This window comes from Pseudophryne corroboree, chromosome 5 (assembly GCF_028390025.1).
Source record: "Pseudophryne corroboree isolate aPseCor3 chromosome 5, aPseCor3.hap2, whole genome shotgun sequence".
Taxonomy (NCBI): Eukaryota; Metazoa; Chordata; class Amphibia; order Anura; family Myobatrachidae; genus Pseudophryne; species Pseudophryne corroboree.
The window spans coordinates 788463213-788484233 of NC_086448.1; the positions used below are offsets into that span (position 1 = coordinate 788463213).

At 45.6% G+C, this 21021-nt stretch overlaps 1 protein-coding gene across 4 annotated transcripts in view; it reads right to left on the reverse strand.

Annotated features, from left to right (window-relative positions):
- BZW2 (basic leucine zipper and W2 domains 2) overlaps positions 1–21021 on the reverse strand; it is a 207138-nt gene that overhangs the window by 75098 nt on the left and 111019 nt on the right. The window contains exon 1 of one of the 4 annotated variants that reach the window (XM_063924411.1): positions 9768–9791. The exons of the other annotated variants lie outside the window; for them this stretch is intronic. The gene's annotated coding sequence lies outside the window, so the exon portion shown is untranslated. Of the gene's footprint in view, positions 1–9767; positions 9792–21021 lie in introns of those variants that run through there. 4 annotated transcript variants of the gene reach the window in all.

Sequence of the window (21021 nt, forward strand, 5' to 3'; positions counted from 1 at the left end):
TCCTCAGTAGTTTCCAGTATAGTGCCATTAATACTGTATTTAGCTTTAGGATTTTTGAGACCCAAGTGCATGATTTTGCATTTTTTGGCATTAAACTGTAATTGCCAGACTCTTGACCATTCCTCTAGTCTACCTAGATCCTCAATCATTTGTTTTACCCCACCTGGTGTGTCTACCCTGTTGCATACCTTTGTGTCATCTGCAAAAAGGCATACTTTCCCTTTAATCCCATTTGCAATGTCACCAATAAAGATATTGAAAAGCACTGGTCCAAGTACAGATCCCTGGGGTACTCCACTGGTAACATTTCCCTCTTGTGAATGCACTCCATTTACCACAACTCTCTGTTTTCTATCCTTCAACCAAGATCTTATCCATTCAATAATCCTAATATCCAATCCCAAACTTTCAAGTTTATTTAGCAGTCTGCGATGTGGAACTGTGTCAAAAGCCTTACTAAAGTCAAGATAAGCTATATCCATGGCTCCACCTTTATCCATCACTTTAGTCACACAATCAAAAAAGTCAATAAGATTTGTTTGACATGATCTTCCCCCAGTGAATCCATGCTGTTTGGGATCCAGTAAATTGCCGGATTTGAGATGATCTACAACTCTTTCTTTTAAGAGTGTTTCCATCAATTTCCCTACTACTGATGTAAGACTCACTGGTCTGTAGTTGTTTGCCTCTTCCTTGCTTCCACTTTTGTGCAGTGGGACTACGTTTGCTCTTTTCCAGTCCCCTGGAATTTCTCCTGTAGCTAATGACTACACTTGGCCCATCTAGTCTGCCCCCTTTTTTTTTTACATTATTTTTTTCTCTAACCTTGTTTGATCCTTATTTCTGTGTAAGGATATCTTTATGTCTATCCCATGTATATTTAAATTGTTCTGCTGTCTTAGCCTCTACCACCTCTGATGGGAGGCTATTCCACTTGTCCACTACCCTTTCTGTGAAGTAATTTTTCCTCAAATTTCTCCTGAACCTGCCTCCCTCCAGTCTCAGTGCATGTCCTCGTGTCCTATTGCTTCTCTTCATTTGGAGAATGTTTCCCTCCTGGACTTTGTTAAAACCCTTGATATATTTGAAAGTTTCTATCATGTCTCCCCTTTCCCTTCTCTGCTCCAAAAGTATAAGATCAAAGTATAAGATCTAAGTATAAGGACTTCCGGTGGGCGGGGCATCTTGCATGGCCGCTTTTTAACAACTCTCCCGACATAGCCTCCAGCTATCTGCCTCCATCTACCTCCTACTGTGCTGTTTCGTGTACTTTAACTACCTTATCGGATAGCTTAAGTGGGGTGGATGCCGGTACACTCTTTACAGGGTCGGGACTGACTTTTCCACGGATGTCTGACCACTGATAGTGGTGCTCTCCCTAGATTCCACATTTTGGCGCGAACCTCAGCCTGGCTGTTGGAGTGTCTCTGTAATACCGCTCCGTATAGCTGGAGATCTATCTGCCTATTCTCTGTGTGGCTGAGGACTAACATAGCCTTCCCCTTTTTGTTTTCGCTCCTATGCATCTGCTGACGCATCCAGCCGGCGATATGACACCCCTTGAATGAGACTGCAGACGCCTGTCGGACGGGGCTGCGGTGTCGCTCCCGGGATGGAAATATATACCTAGTAGGCGGTCTTGTGCCCTGCGGCTGTGCTTCACTGCGGGCCCCCACCACCGCTCTGCTTGGCTCCCTCTCCGGCTGCTTCCCCGGACTGGGTTTGGAGCTCCAGAGATGTGGTGCCTTTGCCTCCTGTAACCAGCAGTGCCCGGCTGGAACCCTCCCCGCTAATTGGCGGCCCGGCCGCCCGGGACTTCCTCTAGGTTGTGACCCGACGACTCTAGCAAGCACCCTCTATTGATCTTACCGGCTGGATCCTAACGGCGGCTCCTACATTGAACCCTGACATTGCTGTGACCTGCGGGGCTGGAGTGGAGGAGCTGTCCCATCTTACCTCCGTCCCGTATGACCTGTCCTCCGATTCAATACCGCACCAACCTGCTACTGGACGCCCGGGAAATCACTGCCTTGCTGCTGAGAGTGGGTGGGATCCCTGCTGCCTGGATACATACTCTCCTCACACGACGCTACAGCTGAGACACCGGGACCAGGCAGACGAATGCTGGCAAAAGTGATCCTGGCTGGCGGTGTCTGATACCTCGGGGTGAAAGGATCTTTCCCTTCTCCCTGGCAGGGTTTACTATCTCCCTGCCTGGCATATTGTTTGGTGGGAGCTGCTTGCTGCAATATATCCGGACCTCATCTCCTACTTACCCGGTATTTGTCTTTACCCCTACTAATACCCTTTTACCTCCCTACCTTGTGTTTTAACCTCCCCCCTGAACCTCTCTACCCATTCCCCTTTCTTTTTTCCCTGTCCCACCCTACATGCACCCCTGGTGGCTGCACTAACTGCATCTGGCTGGTAGCCTAGCACAGGCTGATTGCCCTCACCTCATTCTACAGGCGCAACGGGTTTACTGAGACCCTTTAATCAAGACAGGACCGAACTGCTATTGATCCTCAGTGTGTGACTGTCGTTTTTTCTTTTTATAATAGGATTTTGATAACTTACCGGTTAATCCTTTTCTCCTAGTCCGTAGAGGATGCTGGGGACGACATCAAGACCATGGGGTATAGACGGGATCCGCAAGAGACATGGGCACTCTAAAGACTTTTCATTGGGTGTGAACTGGCTCCTCCCTCTATGCCCCTCCTCCAGACCTCAGTTGTAGGAAATGTGCCCAGGGAGACTGACATTTCGAGGAAAGGAATTACTTAACTAGTGGTGAGATATCTACCAACTCACACCCTCAACCATGCCGCACACATGGCATTCAACATAACACACGCCAACAGGCATGAACTAATTGCAGCAACATGCTGAAATCAAGATAACACAACTTGTGTAACTGTAATAACTAAACTGCAGGTAAAGTACGCACTGGGACGGGTGCCCAGCATCCTCTACGGACTAGGAGAAAAGGATTTACCGGTAGGTTATCAAAATCCTATTTTCTCATACGTCCTAGAGGATGCTGGGGATGACATCAAGACCATGGGGTATATACCAAAGCTCCAGTACGGACAGGAGAGTGCGGATGACCCTGCAGCACCGATTGACCAAACTTTAGGTCCTCATCGGCCAAGGTGTCAAACTTGTAGAACTTAGCAAATGTGTTTGACCCTGACCAAGTAGCTGTTCGGCAAAGTTGTAATGCCGAGACCCCCCGGGCAGCCGCCCAGGATGAGCCCACCTTCCTAGTGGAGTGGGCCTTTACCGACGTCGGTAACGGCAATCCAGCCGTAGTATGAGCTTGCTGAATCGGATTTCTAATCCAACGTGCAACAGTCTGCTTGGAAGCTGGACAGTCAATCTTGTTGTGATCATACAGGACAAACAGAGCCTCTGTTTTCCGTATACGAGCTGTTCTAGCAACATAGATTTTCAAAGCTCTAACCACATCTAGACACTTTGAATCAGTGAATGTGTCAGTAACTACTGGCACCACAATAGGTTGGTTTATGTGAAAAGCAGAAACCATCTTTGGAAGAAAATGTTGGCGAATTCGCAACTCTGCCCTATCTTCATGGAAAATCAGGTAAGGGCTCTTGTGAGACAAGGCCCCCAATTCAGACACCCGCCTTGCGGACGCCAATGCCAAAAGCATCACCACTTTCCAAGTGAGAAACTTAAACTCTATCTTTTGTAGAGGCTCAAACCAATCCGATTGAAGGAACTGCAATACCATGTTAAGGTCCCATGGTGCCACTGGAAGCACGAATGGAGGCTGGATGTGCAGAACCCCTTTCACGAAGGTCTGAACCTCTGGAAGAGAGGCCAATTGTTTTTGGAAGAAAACTGACAAGGCCGAAATCTGGACCTTGATTGATCCCAATCGTAGGCCCGTCTCCACACCATCCTGCAAAAAATGGAGAAAACGTCCTAAGTGAAACTCTTCCATAGGAGCTTTCTTGGATTCACACCAAGACACATATTTTCTCCAATTACGGTGGTAATGTTTTGACGTTACTCCCTTTCTGGCCTGAATAAGGGTGGGGATGACCTCCTTAGGAATACCCTTCCAGGCTAGGATACGGCGCTCAACAGCCATGCCGTCAAACGTAGCCGCGGTAAGTCTTGGTACACACAGGGCCCCTGCTGCAGCAGGTCCTCCCGAGGAGGAAGAGGCCGAGGATCTCCTATGAGCAACTGCTGAAGATCTGGGTACCAAGCCCTTCTTGGCCAGTCTGGGGCAATGAAGATTGCTCGAACCCTTGTCTTTCTAATGATCCTGAGTACTTTTGAGATCAGCGGAAGTGGAGGGAAAACATACACTGACGGAAACACCCACTGGGTCACCAGTGCATCCACTGCTACTGCTTGAGGGTCTCTCGACTTGGAACAGTATCTCTGAAGCTTCTTGTTGAGACGAGACGCCATCATGTCTATTTGAGGAACTCCCCAAAGACTTGTCACCTCTGCGAAGACTTCTTGGTGGAGGCCCCACTCTCCTGGATGGAGATCGTGTCTGCTGAGGAAGTCTGCTTCCCAGCTGTCTACTCCCGGAATGAATATTGCCGACAGAGCTTGTAGATGTTTTTCTGCCCAGCGGAGGATTTTTGTCGCCTCTGCCATTGCCGTTCTGCTTTTCGTTCCGCCCTGCCTGTTTATGTATGCGACTGCTGTTACATTGTCCGCCTGTATCTGCACGGGACGGTCTTGAAGAAGATGTACCGCTTGTTGAAGGCTGTTGTAAATGGCTCTTAGCTCCAGAACGTTTATGTGAAGGCAGGCTTCCTGTTGTGACCAAGGTCCCTGGAAGTTTTCTCCCTGAGAGACTACTCCCCAGCCTCGGAGACTTGCATCCGTGGTTACTAGGACCCAGTCCTGAATCCCGAACCTGCATCCCTCTAGCAGGTGAGAGCTGTGCAACCACCACAGGAGCGAAATCCTGTTTTTTGACGACAGGATTATCTTTCTGTGCATGTGTAGGTGTGACCCCGACCACTTGTCCAACAGGTCCCACTGGAATACTCTGGCATGGAACCTGCCAAACTGTATGGCCTCATAGGCCGCCACCATCTTCCCCAACAACCGAATGCACTGATTGATCGACACACTTGATGGTTTCAATATCTGTTTTACCATTTTCTGGATTTCCAGAGCCTTTTCCAGCGGAAGAAATACTCTCTGAACTTCTGTGTCCAGAATCATCCCGAGGAAAGACAACCTTGTCGTCGGTTCCAACTGTGACTTTGGGTAATTTATGATCCACCCGTGTTTTTGGAGTATTGACAGGGAGAAGGATATGTTTTTTTATAACTGCTCCCTGGATCTTGCCTTTATCAGGAGGTCATCCAGATAAGAGATTATATTGACTCCTTTCTGACGAAGGAGGACCATCATCTCCGCCATCACCTTGGTGAATACCCTCGGCGCCGTGGAGAGACCGAAAGGTAACGTCTGGAATTGGTAATGGCAATCCTGAATCGCGAATCTCAGATAAGCCTAGTGAGGAGGTTAAATGGGAACATGCAGGTAAGCATCCTTTATGTCCACCGACACTAAGTAGTCCCCCCTCCTCCAGACTGGCAAGCATCCTTTATGTCCACCGACACTAAGTAGTCCCCCCTCCTCCAGACTGGCAATCACCGCCCGAAGTGATTCCATCTGGAACTTGAACCTTTTCAGGAAGAAATTCAGATCTTTTAGATTTAGGATCGGTCTGACCGAGCCGTCCGGCTTCGGAACAACAAAGAGTTTTGAATAAAAACCCCGCCCTTGTTGTGACAACGATACCAGGACTATATCCTGGTCTTGACATAATTTTTGGATTGCCGCTGTTACTGCTTCTCTCTCTGGCGGAGAAGCTGGCAAGGTCGATTTGAAAAATCGACATGGGGGAACGTTTTGAAACTCTAGTTTGTATCCCTGGGATACTATCTGCAACACCCAGGGATCCAGGCCAGACAGAATCCAATCCTGGCTGAAGAGTTTGAGACGTGCCCCCACCTGAGCGGCCTCCCGCAAGGGAGTTCCAGCGTCATGCTGGGGATTTGGCAGAATTAGGGGTAGACTTCTGCTCTTGGGAACCTGGATCCAGTGTGGGCTTCTTTCCCCTTCCCCTATCTGCAAAGAAGGGGGAACCTCTCGCCTTTTTGTATTTATTTGGCCGAAAGGACTGCATTTGCGGGTGATAAGTCTTTTTTGCCGGTGCAGGCGCAGAGGGCAAAAATGTTGACTTACCTGCGGTAGCCGCCGAGACTAACGCATCCAGGCCATCGCCAAATAAGGCCTCACCTTTATATGGGAGAGCCTCCATGTTTCTTTTGGAATCTGCATCCACGTTCCACTGGCGAATCAATAACGCCCGCCTAGCCGATACTGCCATGGTAGCGGCTTGTGAACTCAAGAGTCCAATATCCTTCATTGCTTCCAGCATGTAGGCGGCAGCGTCCTTGATATTCCCTAACTTAAGGACTATCTCATCTTTATCAATCGTGTCAATTTCTGATGACACGCTTTCTGACCATTTTTCAATAGCGCGATTCACCCATGCGCAGGCAATAGTGGGCCTGAGCAGTGTACCATTGGTAACATAAATGGATTTCAATGTCGTTTCCATTTTGCGGTCTGCCGACTCTTTAAGAGAAGCCGTGCCAGGAGCAGGGAGAATTAAATTCTTTGTCAACCTGGAAAGTGCACTGTCTAACACAGGGGGTGACTCCCATTTTTTTCCTGTCTTCAACGGGAAAGGATAAGCTATGTGAATCCTTTTGGGAATACGAAATTTTTTATCAGGATTCACCCACATCCCTTCGAACAGAGCATTTAGTTCGTGTGAAGGAGGGAACGTGACTTTGGATTTCTTTTCCTTACATAAATAAGCTTTCTCCTGAGGTACAGGAGTGCTTTCTGTAACCTCCAACACGTCCCTTATAGCCACAATCATATATTGTATACTTTTTGCCAATTTATGATCTATCTCTCTGGATTCACTATTGTCGACACAAGAATCAGGATTCGTATCAGTATCAGTGTTTACAACATTTGCAAATGGTCTCTTATGTGACCCAGAGGGGCCGTCCGCATAAGGAATAACAGCATCCTGAAAAAATCACATCTTCCACAGATTTTCTCCAGCATGCAGCCTTAGATTCAGACTTATCTAATCTACGGTTAATCAGATGCATACTGTCACGTAGCTCTTTCACCCATGCAGGCTCTTGGTGTGCCGGTAGCGCCACCACATTACAACTCTGTGTCCCTAAAATGGCTTCCTCCGGGGAGGAACTCCCTGCCTCAGACATGCCTCACACGTGTACACCACACTCACAGGCACACTGGGACTTATTTTGGGGACAGACCCACAGTAAAATCTGTCAGAGGGACACAGGATAGGAGCAGCCAGTTCACAAACCCAGCGACAGTATTGCCTGTGAACACAGTATGTCCACAGCCCAAAAGCGCTTTTAAATAGTAATATACACTATCAAATGCACCACAATCGCTTTGTTGCCCCCCTTTATAGCACCCTGTACTTGTCAGAAGTGGAGGAGAGGAGCAGCGTGTTCTCTGCAGCCTGAGGAGAGAGAGAAAATGGTGCTGAGTTGTGTGCTGGCTGCCTGAGGAAGAAGCTCTGCCCCTCAGTATCCATGACAATATTTATACTGGCGGGGGTAGGGCTGTGCCAGCGGCATCTTATGCCCCCTTTTAGCCAGTTTGAGGTATTTTTCTTGCTGCCCAGGGTGCCCCCCCCGTGCCCTACACCCTGCAGTGCCTGTGTGTGTGGGCAGCAATGGCGTGCTGCGCTCCCGCCAGCCGCGCCGCACCTCAGCCATCACTTACTTGATTGAAGATCATTCTTCTCATACTCACCTGTCTTCTGGCTCTGTGAGGGGGGTGACGGCATGCTGTGGGAGTGATCATCTAGACACGGATAGCGTTGAGTTCCCTTCAGGAGCTAATAGTGTCCTGTCAGCCAGAAACAGAGCCATGAAACTCTGAGGAAGTTGGTTCTGCTTCTGCCCCCTCAGTCCCACGAAGCAGGGAGTCTGATGCCAGCAGATCTCCCTGAAAATAAAAAACCTAACATAAGTCTTTTCAGAGAAACTCAGTAGAGCTCCTCAGAGTGCATCCAGTCGACCTGGGCATATTTCTAAAACTGAGGTCTGGAGGAGGGGCATAAAGGGAGGAGCCAGTTCACATCCAATGAAAAGTCTTTAGAGTGCCCATGTCTCCTGCGGATCCGGTCTATACCCCATGGTCTTGATGTCGTCCCCAGCATCCTCTAGGATGTATGAGAAATTTTATTTATTCTGCGTTATATACTGAGCTCCACAGCTAATGTAATGGTGTCACCTAGCGGTCCTGATTGTCACTGCTGATGCTCTACCCACTACACTGATTCCACAATTGATCTGTTCTACTCAAGGTTTCATTGTATAAACTAGAGCATTAATTGCTGGAGCAGTGCCATCTAGTGGCTCTCTACTTGATAGATCAAGGCTAATTGTGACTTTAATTATTTTTATCCCATTCAAGGTTCACCCTAATTCCCATCTCCCTTCCTTGCTATAATTTAGAGTTATAGCTGATGCAGTAGCGCCCTCCAGTGGCTCCCTAACTGATTGTTCATGTGACGTTTGTTATTTTTCTTCTATTGAAGACCATATGTGAAGTTTATTATTTTTCTTCAGACATTTCTATTCTATATTGCTCACTTCTCGATGTATTTTCACTGTTTATACGCAAACAGCATGTGATGTTTGTTATTTTTCTTCCATAGAAGGTCATATGTGACGTTTATTATTTTTCTTCAGACGCTTCTATTCTACATTGCTTGACACCTCTGATTGTTCCATAGCGTCCATTTATCCATCGTTGCTATTGATGTAATTTCAATGTTCTTTTTTGCTTACATATGTTGGTGGTGATGCTGCCAATTAGACCATGTCCTAAATAACTTTGTTTAGTCTCATACAACCGCCCAAACCCAGTGTATAGATTTTGTATTTTGATACTGCTGCCAGTGACTGTTAGATTTTTGGTCTCAGGAGACACCACCTTTTCTTTGCCATATCCCTTATGGTATGGACAAATACCTTGACAAGAACATGCCTCCAAAACAATCGAACACCTTCTATAAAGCGGGGATGGGGAAAGAAGCACCCCCTAAGTCGGGTCCACCTTCTCCGGCTGGTCCTGGGGTGGAAACATCTAGCTTAGCTGGGGATAAAGTTCCTCCCCTGACAGCTAGAGAAATCTCGGATTTCCTTATGCCCCTACTGGACAAACGATTTGACGACCTCCAAGCCCGCTTAGATATGGGGCTAGCTCGCATAGACTCACATACGACACGTCTCTCCACATTAGAGTCAAGAGTGAGTGATGTCGAGGACCTTACCAACTCTTGCCAGGAGGAGGTCTCTACCCAGGGTGAATTCATTCATACAACTACAGGACAAAATAGAGGACCTGGAAAATAGGTCCCGTAGGAATAATAGCATCTATTTTTTATTAGATTTATAGATATTAGTAATAGTGTTCAGTGTGCGCACCGCTAGCCCTAGTTGGTGCCCACCATGCTGATGGTTGATAGGAAAAGATTAGAAAAAGGAGTAATGAGTCATCGTGGATTATCGATAATGTTTCACACAGTGTTGTTATGCTATGTATTTTATGTCACCGTGTTGTTCATGCTTTTAAAATTTTCTTTGATGTAGAAGCCTTGGGTTGAGGGGGGAGCCACATTTACTTACCTAGAGATGTAGATTTTTGGTCAGATGTTTCCCTGCCCCTTTGGGGTTGAGTAGCCATGCCGTCCGCTATTACTTCCTCATCTGAGATACTGCCTCCAAAACCCATACAATTCATTTCCTGGAATGTTGATGGTCTAAAATCCCCAGTCAAATGACGTCGTGTAGCCACACACCTCAAACGTTTTCACACTGATGTGATTTTTTTTTACAGGAGACTCACTGGCAGACAGGGGCCCCTGTATATCTGCTCCTTTTCGTACGAAAGCCAGAGGAGTAGCCATACTTTTCCGAAGAAACCTTCCTGTAACGGTTTTGGAAGAAATTATTGATCCTGAAGACAGATACATAATATTGGATATCGAGCTTTTTCAAAATAAATTTACCCTGGTCAATCTGTATGCCCCGAATATTAATACGCATTTATTTATTCAGAACATTGGTCATATTCTCCAAAGTAGGTTAAATTTCCCCTTGATAGTGGGAGGAGATTACAACGTGGTGGATGATCCCACAGTCGATACATCACCAGTTCTACCAAGGACCACTGACCCTTATAGCAAGCACTTAATGGCTTTTCAAGACTCTTTAGACCTTTCTGATCCATGGAGACTGTTGCATCCTAGCGACAGAACACACACCCATTTATCACTGGCTCATGGAACTTTATCTCGTATAGACAAGTTCCTAATTGCAGATGAATTAATCTCTAATGTTAGTAGGGTGGATATACTTGACATATTGATTTCTGACCATGCCCTCGTAACTCTGGCCCTAACTCATCCTCACATGTACCCAACGGATTATATAATGGCACTTCCCGCAATATTTGGCTAACTCTGAGGATTTTAAATTATATCTTACATACCACTGGACTAATTATGTTGATGAAAACTTAGAATATTGGGATCGACCTAACATATTTTGGAGCTAAAAAGGAATATTACGCACTAAAAGCAGCATTGTCTATGGCTTTCCAAAAATACACTTCCGCCCCCACAGATGCCACTCTTACCGACTACAAACAGGCGAGACGCTTGCTTGAAACTTATTTAGCGACTCAGGCGATACACTCCCTAGAATACACCAAAAACAAATTCTATAGATGGGGTAATAAGGCAGGTAGGTTACTAGCGGTTATTTCCCGAACTCCTGAAAAGAGATATACTATAACCGCTCTTCGTCATCCCACATTGGGTCACATCGCTACACCGGTGGATGCCAAGGTACAAGCACAATTGCTTATAGACAATGTGCTACCTCCGTTAACTACGGATCAAAGGGAGGCCTTAGTGGGCAAAATAACAGAGGAGGAAATTAACTCTGCCATCCTAAACCTGCCCCACGGTAAATCTCCTGGTCCTGATGGTCTGTCAGGGGACTACTATCGTACGTTACAGACTCACATAGTACCAGCTTTATTAGAGCTGTTCCAGGCTATACATGAACAAAGCTGTCCCTCTCCTTTATTTAATGAAGCGTTCATCACCCTCATACCTAAACCTGGTAGGGACACGAACCTCCTTTCCTCTTATAGGCCGATCAGTTTACTGAATGTCGACTATAAATTATTAGCAAAAATAATGGCGATACGGCTTCAGTCTATTCTCCCAGATATTCTCACCACGACACAAATGGGGTTTGTGACTGGCAGACACGAGGTTAAGGCAATTCGTACTGCACTGGCCGCTGTGGCAGCATCCCAATCTCCATGTATAGATTCAAACATGCTCCTTAGCCTCGACGCCAATAAGGCTTTTGACATGGTCCTGTGGCCACACTTGTTTACTGTGTTGGAAAAAAGGGGTTTTGATCCCGGATTTATTGACTATATTCATTTTATCTACAATAAACCATCTGCCTCTCTTTTGATAAATGGGATCAGGGGTCAACGCTTCTTTTTGGAGAGGGACACCCATCAGAAATGCCCTCTATCACCATTACTATTTAATCTAGCTCTCGATCCTTTGCTTCGGACGTTGCAGGATTGTTCGGCCTTTCGGGGTATAAGAGTGGGCAGACAGGAAATTTAGATATCGGCCTTTGCTGACGATATTCTTCTTCTTTTCTCCATATATCCGACCCCGGGCTTTAGTGTTAACATGGACAAACCTAAAGCACTACTGCTGTATGGCAATAATACGTGCCCGCGCTGGACTACACATTTCCCACTACGCTGGGAATCTACGTATATCTCGTACCTAGGCATTATAGTGCCAAGGCACATTTCGGAATTATATAACCTCAATGTGGGTAAAGCCATACGCACTCTGACTGACGATATTAAGAGATGGGAACATTTGCCGTTGTCTTACTTGGGTAGGGCCAATTTACTTAAAATGGTGGCTATCCCGCGCCTATTATACCCCCTGCAAACACTCCCTGTTTTACTGACGAAAACGGACGCACAACTGATCAATAAACTCATCAGAACTTTTATATGGAAGGGAAGCCATGCACGTATAGCATTACGTAAACTTGTCCAGCCTTAAATCCAATGGAGGGATCAATTTCCCCGATGTGGTAGTTTACAACCAGGCTGCGCTTCTGAGACATTTGAGGGATTGGCTACAAAACAGCTCTGTTTACACGAATACGTCTTTGGAACAGAGCTTCTTGACAAACGTTGACTTGACGTGTTTTCTCCATCAACATGATCAGGAAATCTCGGACCATATCAAATCGAATCCGCTTTTATGGTCTACCAGGAGAATGTGGCACATCTTGCGTCATAATGCGGGGTTGTGTCAATATCATTCCCTACATCTACCTTTAACCCAAAATCCTGAATTCTTGGACGGCATGGCTGCTCACCCCTTTGCTATGTGGGGGGAGGCTGGAGTAACATTGATTCGATCATTAGTTTCCACAGATGGACGCCGCATGCTGATCTTTTCTGAGGTATTCGCAAAGCACACTGTGGTTGCTCAGTCTCCTCTGCCATTCCTGCAAGCACGATTTTATGTTAGACATGTTCTCACACACTTTTCGGAAGGGGACTGGAAAAACTCGATGGACAGTCTTTTATTACACCCCGTACAAGTCATAAAGCCATATCTATACACTATACATTTTTAAGAACTATAATGGATCATGCTACTATAACAGGTGGCATGTCCAAGTGGTTGACACATTTCCCTAAACTGACTATATCCATACTGGAAAAGAAGTAGAAATATATATATCAAGTATATATACAGGCGTTGTGATGGGTGGCTTGTCCTAGTAGCTGTATGGATAAGGGGTAGTCAAGCCCTTTTAAGAACAAGGTGAGTGAAGAAAAATATACAGCGCTATTTGACACAGTATGATCTAAGCAAATAATAAGAATTTACTCACCAGTAATTCTATTTCTCGTAGTCCGTAGTGGATGCTGGGAACTCCGTAAGGACCATGGGGAATAGACGGGCTCCGCAGGAGACTGGGCACTCTAAAGAAAAGATTAGGTACTATCTGGTGTGCACTGGCTCCTCCCTCTATGCCCCTCCTCCAGACCTCAGTTAGAATCTGTGCCCGGCCAGAGCTGGGTGCTCCTAGTGGGCTCTCCTGAGCCTGCTAGTAAAGAAAGTATTTGTTAGGTTTTTTTATTTTCAGTGAGCTTCTGCTGGCAACAGACTCACTGCTACGTGGGACTAAGGGGAGAGAAGCAAACCTACCTGCTTGCAGCTAGCTTGTGCTTCTTAGGCTACTGGACACCATTAGCTCCAGAGGGTTCGAACACAGGCACCTGTCCTCGATCGTCCGTTCCCGGAGCCGCGCCGCCGTCCCCCTCGCAGAGCCAGAAGAACAGAAGCTTTTTGACACAGCGCTATTTGACACAGTATGATCTAAGCAAATATGTATTTAATGTTAATTTAAAAAAGCTAATACAAGTAAAAACATATCAAACTGAGATGAATAAACATAAAATCTATGTCTCACAACTGAATCTTTGGTGGACTTTGAGACCTAGTGAATACTAGCACCAACTAGTATATATGAAAGCACCAATTAGCATGAATATACCAAGCGTGAATACAGTCATGAATACGGACCAAGTGTATAATAATTCATCCAAAAGGTCCTTTTTTTGACAAAGCTTGGAGCAGCGAAACGCGTTAGTTTGGGACCTTCCGTGGACCTTGTTGACCAGCACCACCATCTACAGTCAGGAACCTGCAATTCATTGCCTTCGTGAACCAGGACTCCACATTGGCACTGTCATCGCCTACTATTCCTATAGGAGAACCCATACATTGGAACACGGAGCACCCATTGAACTGTGAACCAGGACTCCACCAATTGCTGCCGTTGCTATACGAACTTGCATCTATGGGAGCCTCTTTAAACGGAACACAGACTTGGTAACCACATCCAATTGGATGAATTATTATACACTTGGTCCGTATTCATGACTGTATTCACGCTTGGTATATTCATGCTAATTGGTGCTTTCATATATACTAGTTGGTGCTAGTATTCACTAGGTCTCAAAGTCCACCAAAGATTCAATTATGAGACATAGATTTTATGTTTATTCATCTCAGTTTGATATGTTTTTACTTGTATTAGCTTTTTTAAATTAACATTAAATACATATTTGCTTAGATCTTACTGTGTCAAATAGCGCTGTATATTTTTCTTCACTCACCATACTGGAAAAGACCCTAGTGTATTCCCGAAAGGTCTTGCCTGCGAGTATGTATACCGAATTATTTTTAAATATATACCATAACACTTATTTATCCCCATTGCAACGTTTTCATATGGGAACATCAGAGACACACTCATGCCCAAAATGCCATCAGAGTGAGGCGGACACTTATCATTGTTTATGGGCATGTCCTATTGTGCAGTACTTCTGGCATCTCATTAGAAGATACGCAGAAGCTAAATTGATAAACTTTGTGCCATTTACTCCTGAATGGGCGGTACTGGGTATCATTGACCCTGATCTTCGGATGCCATCAGAATGTAAAAAACTATTATTGGCCCTTAGTGCTGCGGGAAAAAGACGATACTTCAGGGGTGGATAGATAGTACACCTCCACAGATACCATTGTTTCTGACTAAATTGCACCACCTATTCCGGATGGACTGGGTGGAAGCCATTGTGGATAAGGGTATTCAAGTAGGTCGTTTTTTCACTCTATGGGATTCCTATATTTCCAGTTTGCCCCTCACCACGCGATTACAAATCTACAATAGTTTAAAAAACACTACGTGGTACCTAACCAGATTGGCAGCACAAGACCAACCTATATCTTTGGTTTGAGGATTGGCGGTTATGGTGGTTTCCCCCAAGGCTCCTTTTAATGTTCACAACCACACGCGTGACTTTAGTGTATGACTACATACTGTGTGTTATCTCATCTTGATTTTATGTTTTAATGTGATAATATGAGAATTTATTGTACGACCTCTATGTATAAACTCTTTATTTGTACATGTCATTGTACCTAAACTGTACTTACCTGAACAATCCATGATGTCTCAATAAAAATTGTTTAAAAAGAAGTTCTAAGTATAAGAAAGCATATACATGCTACACAGAATACAGTATATGGATTATTTCCAATGTGGATATTTTGGAGACAGGATAAACCATAGTAATTACAGCTGAATGTATAAATGGAATAAGATGTATTGTTTGATAAGTGATAGCTAGATTCTGATTGGTTGCTATGGGCAACTTCTGCTAACTATGTAATCAGCAAACCTAGAGCCACTGGGAATGATGCCGAGTGAGCACTAGGGGGCTAATTCAGAGTTGATCGTAGCAGCAAATTTGTTAGCAGTTGGGCAAAACCATGTGCACTGCAGGTGGGGCAGATGTAACATGTGCAGAGAGAGTTAGATTTGGGTGGGTTATTTTGTTTCTGTGCAGGGTAAATACCAGCTGCTTTATTTTTACACTGCAATTTAGATTTCAGTTTGAACACACCCCACCCAAATCGAACTCTCTATGCACATATTATATCTGTCCCCCCTCCCCCCATCTTGCAGTGCACATGGTTTTGCCCAACTGGGCAGTGATCCAGTCTGAATTAGGCCCAAAGTCAAGTGTCAATCAACCAGGCTATCTGTAAAATAAATAGTTAAAAGACTGGAGAGTAAGAGAACCCCCCCACACACACACACACACACACACACACACACACACACACACACACACACACACACACACACTTATAGTGTTCTAACAGTACTCTGACGTTTATTAGAATCACTGGGGTTTATAAAGCTTTTCTGAGTAGGCATCACCTCATATTCTGAGCATGTGAGAATTATTTCTAATCAAGATACCAATGTCCCGTACACACTTTAAGCTCAATTTTATATTAACAGCAGGGGACAGTACTGTCTAAATGAATAATAGGCAAGTTACTCATTTTTATGCGAAGATATAAAACCATAGACCATGTTCCTGTTTAATTAAGGGATGGTAGCAGATCTAAAAGCAACTAGAATCCAAATGGTACTTTTAATTTAGCTATGGTACATCCAAGGGGCTTCAATGATGTTTGGGTCTTCATTACTTTTTATGATTGCTAGTATCACAATATATTTTAGAGGTATCTGTGCAGTCTTGGTTCTTTATACAATGTCTATTATTACTACATTAGAGTGATACATAACGAGCTACAGCAAAATTTATACAGGTGTTGAATTTGTATATTTGCATTATTTATAGTTTATTGTAGCCAGAGGGGGAACTTGGGGGGTCATTCAGATCTGATCACTGCTGTGCGTTTTAGAACAGAGGGTGATCAGGTCATAACAGCGCAATGCGCACGTGCGTCAGACAACAACACCGGGTATCGCCGGTCAGCGACGGGATGGTGCGAAAAATCAGTTTGCACGGGCGTTCACAAGGTGATTGACAGGAGGAAGCCATTAGTGGGTGGTAACTGACCGTTTACTGGGAGTGTTCGGGGAAAACTAAGGCGTTACCAAGCATTTTCAGGGAGGGTGTCTGACGTCAGCTTCGGCCCCGATCAGCCTGATTCTATCGCACTAGAAGAATAAGTCCTGGGCTGCACAGAGACTGCACACACAACATTTTAGCAGTTGGCGTACACATAGCATCGCACACTTGCACGTCGAAAATACAATTCCACTGTAGGCAGCGACTATCTGAACGCAGGACAGCAAAAAACGCAGCCAAGCGATCAGATCTGAATGACCTTCCTGATTTTTATGGGTATGCTCCATTTATATTTTTCACATTTTAATTATGGAAGATTCACATTTCTTTTTACGTGGTACACCTTCAGTTTTAATGTGTGTGCACTTAGGGCGGGATGTAATGAAGTACAAGTTCGGCGGCCGTGCAGAAGGCTGGCTGAACTCGGACATTTTATTTTTAAAGAGGCAATCATTTACGAGGCTAAACCACGCCTTGTAAATGACTGCCCCTTTAAAAAACATCCTCATTGTTGTTTTATATGTATATTATTGTTTATTTCATAGTGTTCACTTGCACTGTTTTTTTCATTATTTCATATATTCACCCTAGCTAGCAACATAGGGGGTAATTCCGAGTTGATCGCTCACTGACTATTTTCGCAGCGCCGCGATCAGGTGAAAAAAAACGGCATTTATGCGCATGCGTATGGCCCGCAATGAGCACGCGCGACGTTCTAGAGAAATTTTAAGTCGCATTGACGGGCGCAACAAGATTGACAGGAAGGGGACGTTTCTGGGTGTCACCTGACCGTTTTCAGGGAGTGTTTGCAAAAACGCAGGCGTGGCTCGGCGTTCGCTGGGCGGGTGTATGACATCAAATCCGGACACGAACAGGCTGAAGTGATCGCAAGCGCTGAGTAGGTTCAGAGCTACTCAGAAACTACAAGAACTGTTTTTGCAGAGCTCGGCTGCCCATGCATTCACACTTCTGCTAAGCTAAAATACACTCCCCAGTGGGCGGCGGCATAGCATTTGCACGGCTAAAAACTGTTAGCGCGCGAACAACTCAGAATGACCCCCCCAGCACATCTGCTGCGATTTCTAGTGGATGTTAGTATTCACAATTTACAGCGCATTAGGGCACTTCGATGCATGGATTTAGAGTGCAGCGTTTTTCTTGTTGCGCACATAGGTGTGCGCAGGGAGGGTGCCTGGTGCGCACAGGCACCCCCTAATGTCTGGCCCCCCCGATCTCATATGCATGATGCAGCGTTCGCCGAGCAGGCTGATTACTGTCCCCTCTGCGCTGCACCCTGTCAGGACTGTATTACTGACCGGACGCCTGGGTTAATCAAGGATGCCACCGCCCACCCATCACACCCGCCACATGCCCACCTTCTCCTTCTATGCTATGCCAATGCCAGACACTGACGAGGAGCAGCATGCAGCCAGCATTCCTCTTAGGAAGACAAGTTCAATACTGGCAGGCGGTCGGCAGCAACATTGACACGTCACTCGTTTTTCCAGCAGCGGCAATACTAGTCTGCGACTGTCAGTGAGTGACTGACTTGTAAGTAAGCTGCTGCAGCTTGCAGGGGAAAGAGAGGGGGAGCCAGACCAGGCTGAGGAGGAGCAGTGGAATTGCAGTGAGTGCCATCAGGGGTGTTTATTTGGTGCACCTCACAACATCTGACAATGTGTCTTCTTTATTAGTATTGGCACAAGGGTGGATATTTTATATTGCGTTGACGTCAATAGATGGTGCTAGACACGCCCAAAAGGCGGTGCTAGAATCACCCCTCCGACGGTTCACCCCCTAATAAAATGTGCTGCGCACGCCTATGGTTGTGCATGTGGGGTTAGTATGGTTACTGTTACTGTTTACAGCCCTCCCACCGTGGTCGCTGCTGATGGGTCCGAACACGTTACTTCTGGTGAGGAGGTTCCCGCTTCAGCTGAAAGTGACTGGGCCGGAAACCAGGACAGCATGGAAGTGGTGACGGCTGGGGGTCCAAAGGGGAAGTTACTTATTGTGTTATATTTGGTATCTGGGCTCTAGATCGACCATGAAATGGTTGACAGTCATTAGGTTGACAACTAATGGTCAACAGGAAGTACATCGACATGGTCAAAAGTTCAACATGGTCTACACACATACGGTCAATGCAGCTTTTTTTTTGTTTTAAGCATTTAAATCCACTTTTTCATACATTGCCATACACGTGGACTACGATTGGGAAAAGTAACCTTGCCCAAAGCTACGAGGGGATGCGGTACAGTAATTGGGGTTCCACATGCTTTAAACGGCAAAAACGACCCAAAAAAACAAACCCTTACCAATGATGTGTCGATCATTTTAGACGTCGACCTTTTCTCATGTCAATTATTTGACCACGTCGACCTTTCTCAGGTTGACCTTTTCATGCGTTGACCTTTTGACCCTGTCGACCCACTACATGCCGACCAATTGTGGTCGACCGAATGACTGTAGACCTTTGTAATGTAGAACTGGTGATCCATACCCATTTAATTTGCACTGTACACTTGTTTTATATCCTGAAGAAGGGGAACAATTTTTTTTCTGTACACTACCCTAAACATAACCCGAGAGACAAAATAAAAAAAAACACAAAAACAAAAGCACACAGCTATAATGGATACAAAAATGGCCGCTCTTCCTGACAGCAGAGTGTGCACAAGAGCTAGCACTCACCAGGGACAGTAACAGAGATTATGAGACCTGCAGAGAAACAGGATTATCCCCAGTGACAGATCTAAGTGACCTGAGAGAGAAAGCAGATTATCCTTAGTGACAGGGAACGCATCGCATGGCAGCTCTCTTAGGACAAGTCTCTCCTGTCACAATATTGTTTTGAGCAGAGGAGCTTGCGGCTATATTTGGCACTCAGCTATCTTTAGCTCTCGGTTCAGTGTCCTCTAATCATCTCTGGAGTATAAGGGTCAAGCTTTATAAGGTACGGTGCTCTGTTCTAAAGGCAGCGATAATAAAACTTAAAACAAGGCGACAAAATCCTATTTAGTAGCAGAAAAATACGGTACAGCTGTCTCCATTTCAAAGACAAAAGAATATACTTGCCGCCTGTTCCTTATAATACTGGCAAACACTTACATAGGTATAACAAGGGCACACGCGGCCGCTTCATAATAAGGCATTAGGATGTTAAACCAACCTTTGCCACTGCAGAAATAGTAAAGTCAGCCCAAATTGGTTCTCTGTGCTGTCTATAATTATCAGGCAGGGGTGAATCCGAAAGGGTTGCTGAGTTCCATTACACTGGTCACCTACGTAGCCTATGTGGATGTCCTATCGTATTACAGGAGTTGGGGTATATTCCGTAACACAGAGTCCCAAGCTCAGACTCTCCATGAACTTGACTTCATAGAATTTTTGGCTCTATTTAAGGTAAGAGCCACAACCAGTTTAGCACTCGCCACAGGGGTCAGGAGCTTCGTAGAGTATTTAGCAATCACCGGTAAGCTTAGCTTACTGCCATTTGTGACTGTACCACTTACACCATCTACAGATGGCGTTAGCAGAACAGTCCCCATTGCCGGGAATAGGGACGAAGGAAAAACTTTTGCAGTTTCAGCGAAAGCCATCCAGGCTTTACCAAGTGCCTGATGGCTGAAGTGCAATTACTTATTAAACCGTGGCGGGCAGCGGTAGACTGCCGTCAACACAGCAGCGGACAGCGCAAAGGAGGGGAAAGTTATACTAAGTACCGGCAGCATATTCAGTAGTATCATTGTGGTCAGGCACGTTTCTAGACAATTTGGTCCCAGTGCGACCACTAAAAAATGCGCCCCTACCCCCCTTGACATTGTAAAAATAAAATATTTGCATGCGCGAAAAACATATAGGGGCGTGGCTTCATGGGGAAGTGGCGTGGCCACAAAATAATAGCAATTCATACTACGGTGCACAGTAGTCTCCATTATTCAAATTACGCTGCACAGTAGCGCCACTACACCAGGTAGAGCCCCTTTTATACAATACAGCAGACAGCGTCCCCCTTTTTACACATTGCGGCAGCCAGTCCCCCTTTTTACACATTGCGGCAGACAGCGTCCCCTTTTTTACACATTACAGCAGACAGCGTCCCCTTTTTTAACATTACGGCAGACAGCGTCCCCTTTTTACACATTACAGCAGACAGCGTCCCCGTTTTTACACATTACGGCAGACGGTGTCCCCCTTTATACACATTGCGGCAGCCAGTCCCCCTTTTTACACATTACGGCAGCCAGTCCCCCTTTTTACACATTGCGGCAGCCAGTCCCCCTTTTTACACATTGCGGCAGCCAGTCCCCATTTTTACACATTACGGCATCCAGTCCCTATTTTTAC